This window comes from Pelecanus crispus, chromosome 13 (assembly GCF_030463565.1).
Source record: "Pelecanus crispus isolate bPelCri1 chromosome 13, bPelCri1.pri, whole genome shotgun sequence".
NCBI classification, from domain to species: domain Eukaryota; kingdom Metazoa; phylum Chordata; class Aves; order Pelecaniformes; family Pelecanidae; genus Pelecanus; species Pelecanus crispus.
Genome location: NC_134655.1, coordinates 4,665,832 through 4,676,444, shown reverse-complemented (window position 1 = coordinate 4,676,444; position 10,613 = coordinate 4,665,832). Strand labels below are relative to the sequence as shown.

Sequence of the window (10,613 nt, the reverse complement as noted above, 5' to 3'; positions counted from 1 at the left end):
ATCCGCCCTCACCGGGGAAGCGCCCCCCGCGGCGGGCCGCGCATGGGGAGCGGGCGGTGCCTGCCTGCGCGCCCACCCGCCGCCCCCGTCCGCGCCCTCCCGCCGGCCGCGCCGCGTCCGGCTACTCGCACTCACGCAGGCAGCCGCGGCGGCACCACGGCGAAAACATCACGTGACCCCCGCGGAGGGCGGGGGCGCGCGCCGGGAGGGAGGCGGGGGCGGGGCCCCGGCGGGCGGCGGGCGGGGCCCCGGCGCCGAGGCGGGCGGGGCGGGCAGCGGGGAGGCGGCCGTGCGGCTGGCCGGAGCGGCAGGGGGAGAGCCAATAGGGAGCGGCGGCCGTGCCCCAGCCACTCAATCAGCGGGCGGAGCTGGTGCGGGGGGCGGGCTCCGCCGCGCGCGGCCCGGGGGAGGCGGGGCCCCGGCGGATGGGCGGCGCAGTGGACCAATGGGAGGCGGCGGCAGCCCCGGGCGGGCCGCGGAGTAGCGGGGTGTATCCTGTGCTGGAGACGGGTGAGCGGGGAAAGAGGCGGGGCCGACGCTGACTGGCGGGGAGAGGTGAGCGGCAGGGGCATTAGCCAATCCGCGCCTCACACACACAGCTGAGGGAGGCGGGGGCGGGGAGCGGCGTGTATTCGGCGGCGCGAGTAAAGCGGAAGGCGGGGGCTTGGGGAGATGGGCAGGTCCCGTGGCCAATCAGCGGCAAAGTCCCGTCCGATGCGAGCGGCCGGCTGACGTTGCCTTCGCCCAGCTCCTTTTCGGAGGAGCCTGTCTCCCCCTCTTCCCCCCCCCCCCCGCCCCGCGGTCGGGGCCAGCCCCGATTGGCCGGCGGGGAGCTCGGCGGGGGGCGCCGGGCGCGCGGGGCGGCGGCGGCGGAGCGCGGGAGGGAGGGAGGGAGCGGGCGCGCGCCGGGGAGGAAGTAAACAAGCCGTCAGCGCGCGAGCGACCGTTGGCGCCGGGTGCAGAGGCGGCCGTGCCCGCCGCGCGCCTCGCCTCAGCGCCCCCGCCCGCCCCCGCCCGCCCCCGCTGCCGGCCTCGCCCGCTCTGGCACAAAACTGTGAAAACAGCAACGCGGCGCGCTGTCCTGGCAGCGCCGTGCCCCGCGGTACGGTGGGGTTTTGGGGGTTTTTTTTTTTGATACACTGCTATGTCATTTGACAGTTGTCACGGGTTTGGGATTGTCCGGTGCCAGTCAGGCCTGGGTTTGGCGCGATGAGCAACCCGCCTTGCTTCTGGGGCTGCTTGGTACGGCGTGGGATCTTCAGTCTCTGGTATCCAAGCAGGCCACGGGTGTAATCCCTGAATTTTGGATCAAAATATGATAAGTGAGGAGCAAAAGCTGCCTGTTTTGCAGTCAAGTTGTGAGCGGGCACTTGTGTGCCATAAAATTCTCTCTCTTCCCCATCTAGATTGTTGTGTTGTTAAAATACAGGGGCTAGACATCAGGCATGTGGGTGTTCCACCATTTAGGAGGTAGTACTGCAGGGTGTGGAACCATTTCTAGCCCTCTACCTACCTCCATAACACTTTCTTCCTCTCTTAATGAATTCTTTCCTTGGCTAGCTCACCAAGTGTCCTAATAGAGGCATTGAATCAGCCTCAAAGCACAGCAGTGCTGTGGCCCTACCGGCAAACCGTCGTGGCCGGGAACAGAAGGAGCTTTCCCGCCTTGCACTGCGGTTTGGCAGCAGTCGGTCAGCAGTGGAGGTCGGGTCTTGCCCACCGATGCAGTCCCTGGTGCCTTCATGTTTTTAAGTCAAAGTGCCCCTGCCAAAGGTATATTTAATTTGAGTTAGGAGTTCGTGTGCATCAGTCATTTAAGGGTAAAAATAACCTTTTTTCCGTAATACAGCTGCAAAGATTGTTTCCCTAGCCAGTAATTTTGACCATATGTCTCTCTACTGGCTCTCCCTCCTCTGTCACTCAAACCTAACGTACTTGATCTGCTTTCAAGGTGACTCTTTGCCTACGTCACTTGTGATTCATTATTTAGATGACAACTCTCACCAATCCCCGACACCCACTTCCACCACCCACTTGTTAAATTTTTGGATAAATATTAAAATACTAAAAATATTAAATGTTTTCTTTCATTCTGCCTCTTGGATGTGGGAAAAGAGATTTTTTGGAGTCTCCAGTAACTCGATTTGGAAGCTGGCACGCCAGATCTTCTACTTGCCATATTGATTGTTAATGCCTCATTATTTCTTTGTACATCTCCATTCTCTATCTGTTTGCTGCCTGCTCATCGTGTGCTTTAACAGCAATCTTTTTTTTTGTTTTGTGTTTTTACAGCATCTAACACAATATGTTCTTGTCCATGATTATAGCTCCTAAGTGTTATGGCAATACAGTGAATAAGCTGTAACTACAGAAATGTAATTATTCCCAAAAGAAGTATTATAAACACTAGGAAACTGAGATTAAGTTTAGGTTTTAAAGAAATTCAAACATGTTAGTATGAAAATACACAACTGAACATCCCAGTAACGTTGATTCTGCCATGCAGTGCTATCATGCAACAGCTATAGAATTATATTGTGTTATATCGTTGATAGCTCCTGGTAGAATTAGACTGGTTTTTGAAGATGTATTCCTTTTATTTTTCATTCTTTTCTACCTGGTCTGTCAGTTGGGTGGAGCTGAGATTGCTTGAGCATTTCCATATATTGTTTGGATTTCTTTCTATACTTTTTCATGAAAACTTAAAGTGGTTTTAGAGTTTTAAATATATTAAAGCCTTAAAACTATAGAGCAAGGTGAACTGCGTTCATTGCATGCTTATTCCAGCTGGCTGCTGAAGGATACATGTGGGAGGAAGAAAGGAAACAATTTGAAAGAAAGGGCTTGGGTTTTCTATTTTGTTTATGTTTGGTTTTAGTCATCAACCCCTGGGCTTGCTTGACTGTAACTATGAATAAGCTGTCTGTGTATGTAACAAGAAATGTATCAGTGTTTTCTGGTCTCTTTTAAAGTCCTTTGCTATTACGTTGCACTTGCAATGTTTTTGCTGGGGAGCTGAGAAAGCAACGTAAGCATAATTCAGTCGTGGAGAATTTTGGGGTGGTGGACGCGCGTGATTAGGGACGCAGGTAGGTGCAAAGAACAGAGCTAATGGAAATGCATTTTTCTGGTGGGCCCTCTTAAAAAGAGTGCTTTGCCTTCCTGAAAACTCGAATTGTTCATATTTTTCTATGTGACTATTAGGAAATACTTCCCCAAACTGCAGACTAATCTTCAATTTGCATACGCTTTCTCAACTTCCATTAGTAGGAAGAATAACTAATTGGTTTTATCTCTCTTCCAATAAATGTTGTTTAGAGGCTTTGATGTGGGTATTGAATCAACGTTACTGATTTTCTGTAGCGACAATTTTTTATTTTTGTAACTCATAAAATACGTAAGAATACCTGTTAGTATGTGATATCCTTGCATTACTGAAATAATTGTCTGGATATGGGACGGGATTTAATTTTACTGTCTTTTATGTCACAAATTATTAATCACTTTCACAAACTTTTGTAGGTTTCTGCCTCACTGTTTCTCTGGGTACTGGTCTAGCACACAGCCATAGTTTACCCTGTAAAGTCAGTGCTCTGCTGTTATATAGAGTCAGTTTCATATTCTTCAGTTTTACTTAGCGAAACCACCATAGCCTGAGTATGAAATGCTTCCTTAACTGTGGTTGCATTGTCTTCCAGCAACTGTAAAGGGAAATCAAGATCCCCTCTTTGTGTCTCTTCATCTTCACCAGACTTGAAGAACCTGTAGTTCTCAGAGCTGGAGGTATGTTTGCTTTGTGTTTCATTTATTTGCTCTTTCTACCCTACCAATGTCTGCATGAGGCAGGCACTGTAAAAGACCAGAAATTTGAAACTATTTCTTTCATGATAGTTTCCACAAGTGGCTGTAATGTCTATAATATGAAGTAATTAAGCGATTGGTAGTCGTGCTGTTGAGCCAGATGGAGGGCCATATATGTCGTCTGCTGCAGGAGTATTGAGGGACGAGTAATGGGTTCCCGTAGGTGTCTGTGAAATTCCACAAAGAGCAATATTATTAATTCAGTTAAGATACAAGAGGTAAATGGTTTTGGACACAATGTCGCATGATTTATTGCTCATTTCTTCAAGTTTCACCAGCCTATATTATGCCCATCCTCAGTTGCATCTACAGGAGTAATTGCCCGATAAAAGACAAAGAAGAAATCAGTTTTGTTGAGTAGTAAAACCCAATCGTAGCTCTATCTTACACATAACATGTTCATAAAAAGGAAAGGAACTTCAGATTACCTCTCCATAGAAATTTAGAATAAAAGTATCCCAGAAGTATTTAGCAACCAAAGGATGTTGAGTGAAAGGTAAGGTTCATAGTTTTTATGTGTCACGCTGTTTCACTAATTATAGATTTGTATACGTTTCTAACATTTTATTAACTGTTTTAACTTGATTTGCAAAACAAATCAATGTAATTCTTCATAATGTATATTAATGGCCCAAACTCTTCCCCTAGAAGTCTCATTTTACCTTTACATCTCGCAAGTAGCTTGCTCTCATTACCTTCTTAGCAGTTCTGTTCTCAAAGTGGACATAACGTGATTTTTACAAGAGGCAAAGTTAGCTCACAAAATCAAATAGAATATGGGTTTTCAATTAATCAGTTATAGCTAGGTTATTCTGCAAATGGGGAAACTTCCCCATTCATTGTATGTCAGTAGAATGAGAAAATGAAATGACTATGGCATTTCTTAACCAAGATTTAGAGAACAAAAATGCCCTCTGTTTAAGGCACAGATCAGGAATCCTAAGCTGTCGCTTCAGTTTGTGGCAGGTTTGCCCTACATCCTTGGGCAAATCTCTCAATCTATCTTGTTCTTCAATTCCTTAGTCATTAAATGGAAATAATAATTCCTCCCTTTCTCAAAAGAGTGGGTTTGGAGATAAAATCTGTTAATGACTGGGAACCTCGGGTATTATGGTATCAAGGGTTATATGAAAATCATTGTAAAGCCAACCTGAGGGCTTCCTTTACCCCTACAAATACGTAGAATCCACCGTGTGTCAAGAGTCCCCTAAGCGTGCATTCTCCAGGCAGGAGCTACGTGAACTCTTATTTCTCTCATCCAGGCCTTCCTGGCTGTGTTGAAATAGGATACCGGAACCTTCACAGCTTTTATGATGATGCTCAGTTAGGAAAATGTGTGGATTTTAATTTAATATTTTTAGGCACAAAGATTAAAGGCAGACATACTAAAGAGTTGCCCAATTTAATTTAGAGGGAGCTGCGGGTGCTCAGCACCTCTCTGATAATGAAGATCTGGTTGTTTACTTGTTCCATTGTACTCCTTTCACCATCTATCTAATCCTATCACGTAATTGTCTACAGAAAATACTCAGACGCTTGGTTTCTTTACTGTTTTGTATAATTGGGGATAGTGTCACCATGCAGTGAAAAGAACCACAGAATGCTGTTTTTCAAAGGCATATGCTCACATTTGCAAAACGTTTTCTCACTGGATCAGGAATGAATAGTAAGATTATTCTGCCTATTTGTTTTCCTATTTATGGATAGTTGCTATCTGGGTTATATAGTGATGATAGCCTCGGGATTACGTGAAATACAACTACTTTAGTGAAAGAAACATAAATGTGCCCTTTTGTGATATACAGGTTTTGGCCATATGTCTGGGTCAGTAAGATACGGAAACTACTAAAGGAACCAGACTTTTATTCACTCATTTCACAGATTGTCTTTGGAGAATAGCAGGGTGGAACAGAAATTAAAGATACCCATTTATATAACAGGAAATCAGAAGTGGTGTAATTAGTGTCAGTTTTCAAGTATTAATGGTGATGGGCAGACAGGACTGTTTTCATAAAGGAAAAGCATTTCTTCCCCAAACTGAGTGCCAATGAACCTTTCCTGTTACCTTCTTTGCTAGTACATCCTATCTACCAAAAAGGTGTTATATATCGGTTAGCCAGCATGTCTTTAATTCTTTGATTTTAAAAAAAATATTAGTGGAAGTTAAGTAAATGCCCTCTAGACAGTTTATAAATGAGACATTTCAGCTTTATGCTGGATGATGTAGCTTCTGCAATTATTAGCTCCATCCTCACTTGTAAAAATGCCTTAAGTTTAAAAAAAAAAAAATTGCCTTTCATTTTTTGACTTGGGAAGTTGCAAGTAATTTGTGTCTTCCTTTCCTGATGGAGGTTTCTTTAGCAGTGAAGGTAGCAAGTAGAAGTTTGCAAACCACATTCGTGTGTTTGACGTACTTGCTTTTTCTGATGACAGCCTCAGTCTTAGAGTGTCAATACTTGAATACCAGTGGAGGTCCAATTGTTTTTAACCTGAATTTCTCCAGCAGTATCTGTCACAGGGAATGAGCATGCATGTGCTTGTCTTAACCACAGCCAGGCTTAACGAATTGACTATTACTTCTGCAGTTTTATGTGGTGTCATTTTCATTTAGCTTCTATATTTTCTTTTATTGTCATATTGAGAGAAATTGTCCTTTCTTTTTTGTATAAGAGAGGAAAAACTCTATCTCATCTGTACAGCAAGATATATTGAAATTTTAATCTAGTCATGGCCAACAAAATAATTTTCTTAATTCCTGTGGACTCTCCTAACTGTGTCTGAATTATCATTCTTTGTTGTGTAAGGGCATATATTTTAAATGTTTATGAACAACTGAATTAGGAAAAAAAATGGAATGCACAGTTGTTAATTGACTAGCTCTTTATTTAGATTTCTTGTACTTTCTGATACAAGACCATAGAGTAGAGTCAAGTTTTGTTAGAATTGTGTTGTGTAATGGAGCAACAGATGATCACCTGAGCTTAAGAAAAGTATTTATCAGAAGAGAAAAGATCATCTAACTTAAGGGAAAATATTTTAAAGAAGGAATCCTGGCATATAGAATCCTTTTTCACACAGAAGCTGGTACTCCCACATGTTATTTTCTTTTTCAGCTGAGTCTGAGCTTTCTGTTGGAAAAGTTGGGCTGGTATTTTTGCTGAACACTGTCTTTGACTGACAGCTGAGAAATGCCTCCATTTGTCATATAGAGGCAGCATAATCCATTTGTGAGGATACCAGACCTTCTGTCAGTAAGAAATAATATTGTAACTTCACTGTTACTTTTTTTTAAACAAATGTGGCCAATTTCCATTGCAGAGTAAGTGCCAGCTTAGGGTAATGTTTCAGTCTTCTTCAAACAATAAATATCTGTGGTAACTGCAGTAGTCAGTGCATGGAAATGGCCGGGTGAAAGTGCCTTTGCTCCTCACTGTATTTTTACATGTTTGCAGGAAAGGAGGATAGTGGCGGAAAGGAGGATAGTGGCTTTGCACATGTTTCTCGTACTTACACACTATTATCTAAATACAGGTAGCCCACGCAAGGTAGTAAAGGGATGGTTTATGTCTCTTCACTCTATTGAACTGGGAATGATACAGGTTACAGTAGATGACACTACTCCAAAAAACTTACCATTCTAAAGCAGAAATGCCTACAAAGAAGTAAACTAATTGTGTAGAGCTCTGCAAGAAAGCATAGGGTGAAGCAAAGAACAGAGCTCCTCTCTGCCTGGGTTGCAAAGCGGGTGTCTACATCAGCATTTTAGGTTTAAGAGTTGGCTTTTGAAGAGGACAATCTTGGAGCACGCAAACTGAATTCCTTTTTGATTAATCTAAACCAAAAGATGTATTCCAGGAGTACAATCATAATGTATCTACATGAGTGTTTTAGTTTGGATTAGAAGTTTTGAAATTAATTTTTCATTTGTCCCTACTGACCTGCTTTGATCTGCAATGTGTAGCAGTCTTGGAGTACACAAGCTGAATTCCTTTCAGATGAAATTAGAGCAAAAGCTGTGGTACAACAGCATGATGATGGATTATCCGTTCATTGAACCAGCCTAGAACTACTGTCAGGTAAACTGCAAGATGCATACAGAGTGGACATCAAGTTTTCAACGCCGACTCTTTGCCCTCCAGACCTGCTCTACTGTTCCGTATTTCTTGCTAATGGAGACAAAGCTATAACACACTCCAGCTGCTAATGAACAGTCAATCTACGGGACCAAATTAAAGTTAGTATAAAGTAAAACCCTGGAAATCCATGCAGTATGGACTTTGTGTTCTCAGCACTGTATCTTTTCGTGGTGTACTGCACTGCTTGATGAGGAAGATAGCTAGCGGTAGAACGTTTCAGGCTAGCAGATAGCCTCAAAGGGAGAAATAAGGAGTGAACAAGACAAATCGCATTTTTGTTGTGTCTTTTCTGCGATCCATCGAAAAAAATCTTTGCTGTGGGTGAGCTGCAACCTTTGCTCTGTGATGTCTCTTGTCAGAGTAGCGTAAACATTCAGTTTGTCAAACGGATTATCTTTAGCGATCCATGAACTGTCATGTGGGTTGGGTATCTCAAGAAAGAGTCTTGTCAAAGTTGTTTTTATGAGGTCATCTAAAAATGTACAAGCTTTTGTTAATATTTCAGGATACTGCTGGATTTCAAGGATTATGTCTGTGAAACAACTATGCAGACACCACGGTCAGTGAAGGGAGGAGGAAAAAGAGGACGAGTTTGATCAAGAAGCCAGTCCTTTGACAAAGAAATTGGAGGAAGGAGTGAGAGAAATCAGAACAGAAGCAGAAACTACCCGGTCCCTGACTTCGTCAGAACTTCGAGACATGCGCAAAGATGACAGCCACCAGCCAGGCGAGCGGATTGCTGCCTGGCTGCTCCGATCCTGGGATAATGGGGCCAACAGTCAGCAACTGGAAGGTAAGGAAGCCCAGAAGCTGGGATCCCTTGCTACCAACCAGGGAATTGAGAGAGGAATTGGAAAAGAAGCAGTGATTTGTAGTCTGGAGACAGCTCCTCTCAAGTGTGAGGGCAAGATGTCCATTCAAGGAAGATCTTATGAACTAGCCAGGAAAGTGGACAACCACGGATGAAGGCATCCAATACCTGAGAGAATTAGCGGTGCTAGAAGTCATCTACAGTGATCTAGACAATGATGACGTCTCCAAAGATCCAGAGAACGTCCTGTGCACACAGGCCATGTGGAGGAAGGTGATTCAAAATGTCGGTATTCTCCACCAAGTTCTGTCCATGGGATGGTGAGAAAAGACCTTCCATAACCATTAGGAAAAGTCAAAATCTGGTGTTTATCATAAGCTAGGCATGTGACAGTATTGGGTTTGTGTGGCAAGGTTTTGGGGGCAGAGGGCGGCTACAGGGGTGGCTTCTGTGAGAAGCTGCTAGAAACTTCCCACGTGTCCGACAGAGCCAATGCCAGCCGGTTCCAGGCCAGACCCACTGCTGGCCAAGGCCGTGCCCGTCAGCAGCGGTGGTAGCGCCTCTGAGATGAGTAAGTCCAGATGTACAAAAAAGTCAGCATACATTTCCAACAGTGATCTCCTTTCCAGGATAAAAGTTGGAAGAACCACCGTTGTTAGATCCATTCCTAGTCTAAGTTGTGACAATAGATTCATGATACACTCTTATGTTCTTCTACTGATTCTCCTTCCCCATCATCACCTCGATCATCAGGAGGATCGCAGAGACCAGCACCATTTGTCCCATTAGACATGGAAGAACTGAGGGCCCTGTGGTACCCAGCCATTTCAGACTACTTCCTGTGCTGCTGCGAGTCAGGACTGCTGCAGGCCCTGAAGAGTCCATACATCACTGTGGGGAAGAACTGCTTTGACAGAATTCATCGGCGTCATAGAATCCATCCTCACTGCTTGAGTAAGAAAAATCTGCAACTGTGTTTGGAGAAAGATTGACATGTCTTGGAGAAGCGAGACTGCGGCTAGGTGCCGATTGCCCACTTCCTATACTATTTGGTGTTGGAGTCTGATTTCCAAGCAATGCCACTACAGGTCCCACTGGCAAAGAGGAGGGTCACTGCTCTGACTTGCACAACTGAGCAGGTTCTGGAAGTATAACTGCCTGGGAAGGCATTGTGCTGATCACTGGCTGTTCCAAAGGACTGGGCTGATACACTGTGTCAACAGGGTTTACAGTACTTTTAGCAATCTGTAGCAACACAATGCAGGGGAATTAATTTCCGCCTTCCCCCAACTCCCCCCCCCCCCCCCCCCAAAAAAAAGTCCTTTTTGGCATCTGAACAGGGACATGAGGAATCTGAGACAAGGCTAGTAACTGGAAGAGGTAACGGGCAAAACATGGACTGAACGCAGCTAGAGACCGAAGAGCGGAATGATTGTGGGGAATTTCAGTTGTAATTGTGGTGAAGGGATGAGTGCTGGGAAAAAAACATGCTGCGCAACAGCACCCAAGAGAGAGGAGTGAGAATATGTGAGAGGAATGACTCTGCAGCCCCCAAGGTCAGTGCAGGAGGAGGGCAGGAGGTGCTCCAGGCACCGGAGCAGAGATTCCCCTGCACCCCTGGTGCAGCCCATGGCGAGGCAGCTGTGCCCTGCACCCACGGAGGCCCACGGGGAGCAGAGATCCACCTGCACCCAGGGAGGAGCCCACGCCGGAGCAGGGGGATGTGCCCCAAGGAGGCTGTGACCCCGGGGGAAGCCCGCGCTGGAGCAGGCTCCTGGCAGGAGCTGTGGCCCCGTGGAGAGAGG

At 45.4% G+C, this 10,613-nt stretch overlaps 1 long non-coding RNA gene across 2 annotated transcripts; it reads left to right on the top strand.

Moving 5' to 3' along the window:
* The first annotated feature begins 2,569 nt into the window (after nt 1–2,569).
* Nucleotides 2,570–10,114, top strand: LOC142594817 (uncharacterized). Of its 2 annotated transcripts, XR_012831597.1 has the most exons (4): nt 2,570–3,089; nt 3,699–3,783; nt 8,503–8,790; nt 9,562–10,114. It is a non-coding gene; the product is annotated as an uncharacterized LOC142594817 (long non-coding RNA). The 2 variants fall into 2 exon arrangements; XR_012831596.1 differs by lacking the exon at nt 9,562–10,114 and having other exon boundaries at nt 8,503–9,213.
* Nucleotides 10,115–10,613: the final 499 nt, after the last annotated feature.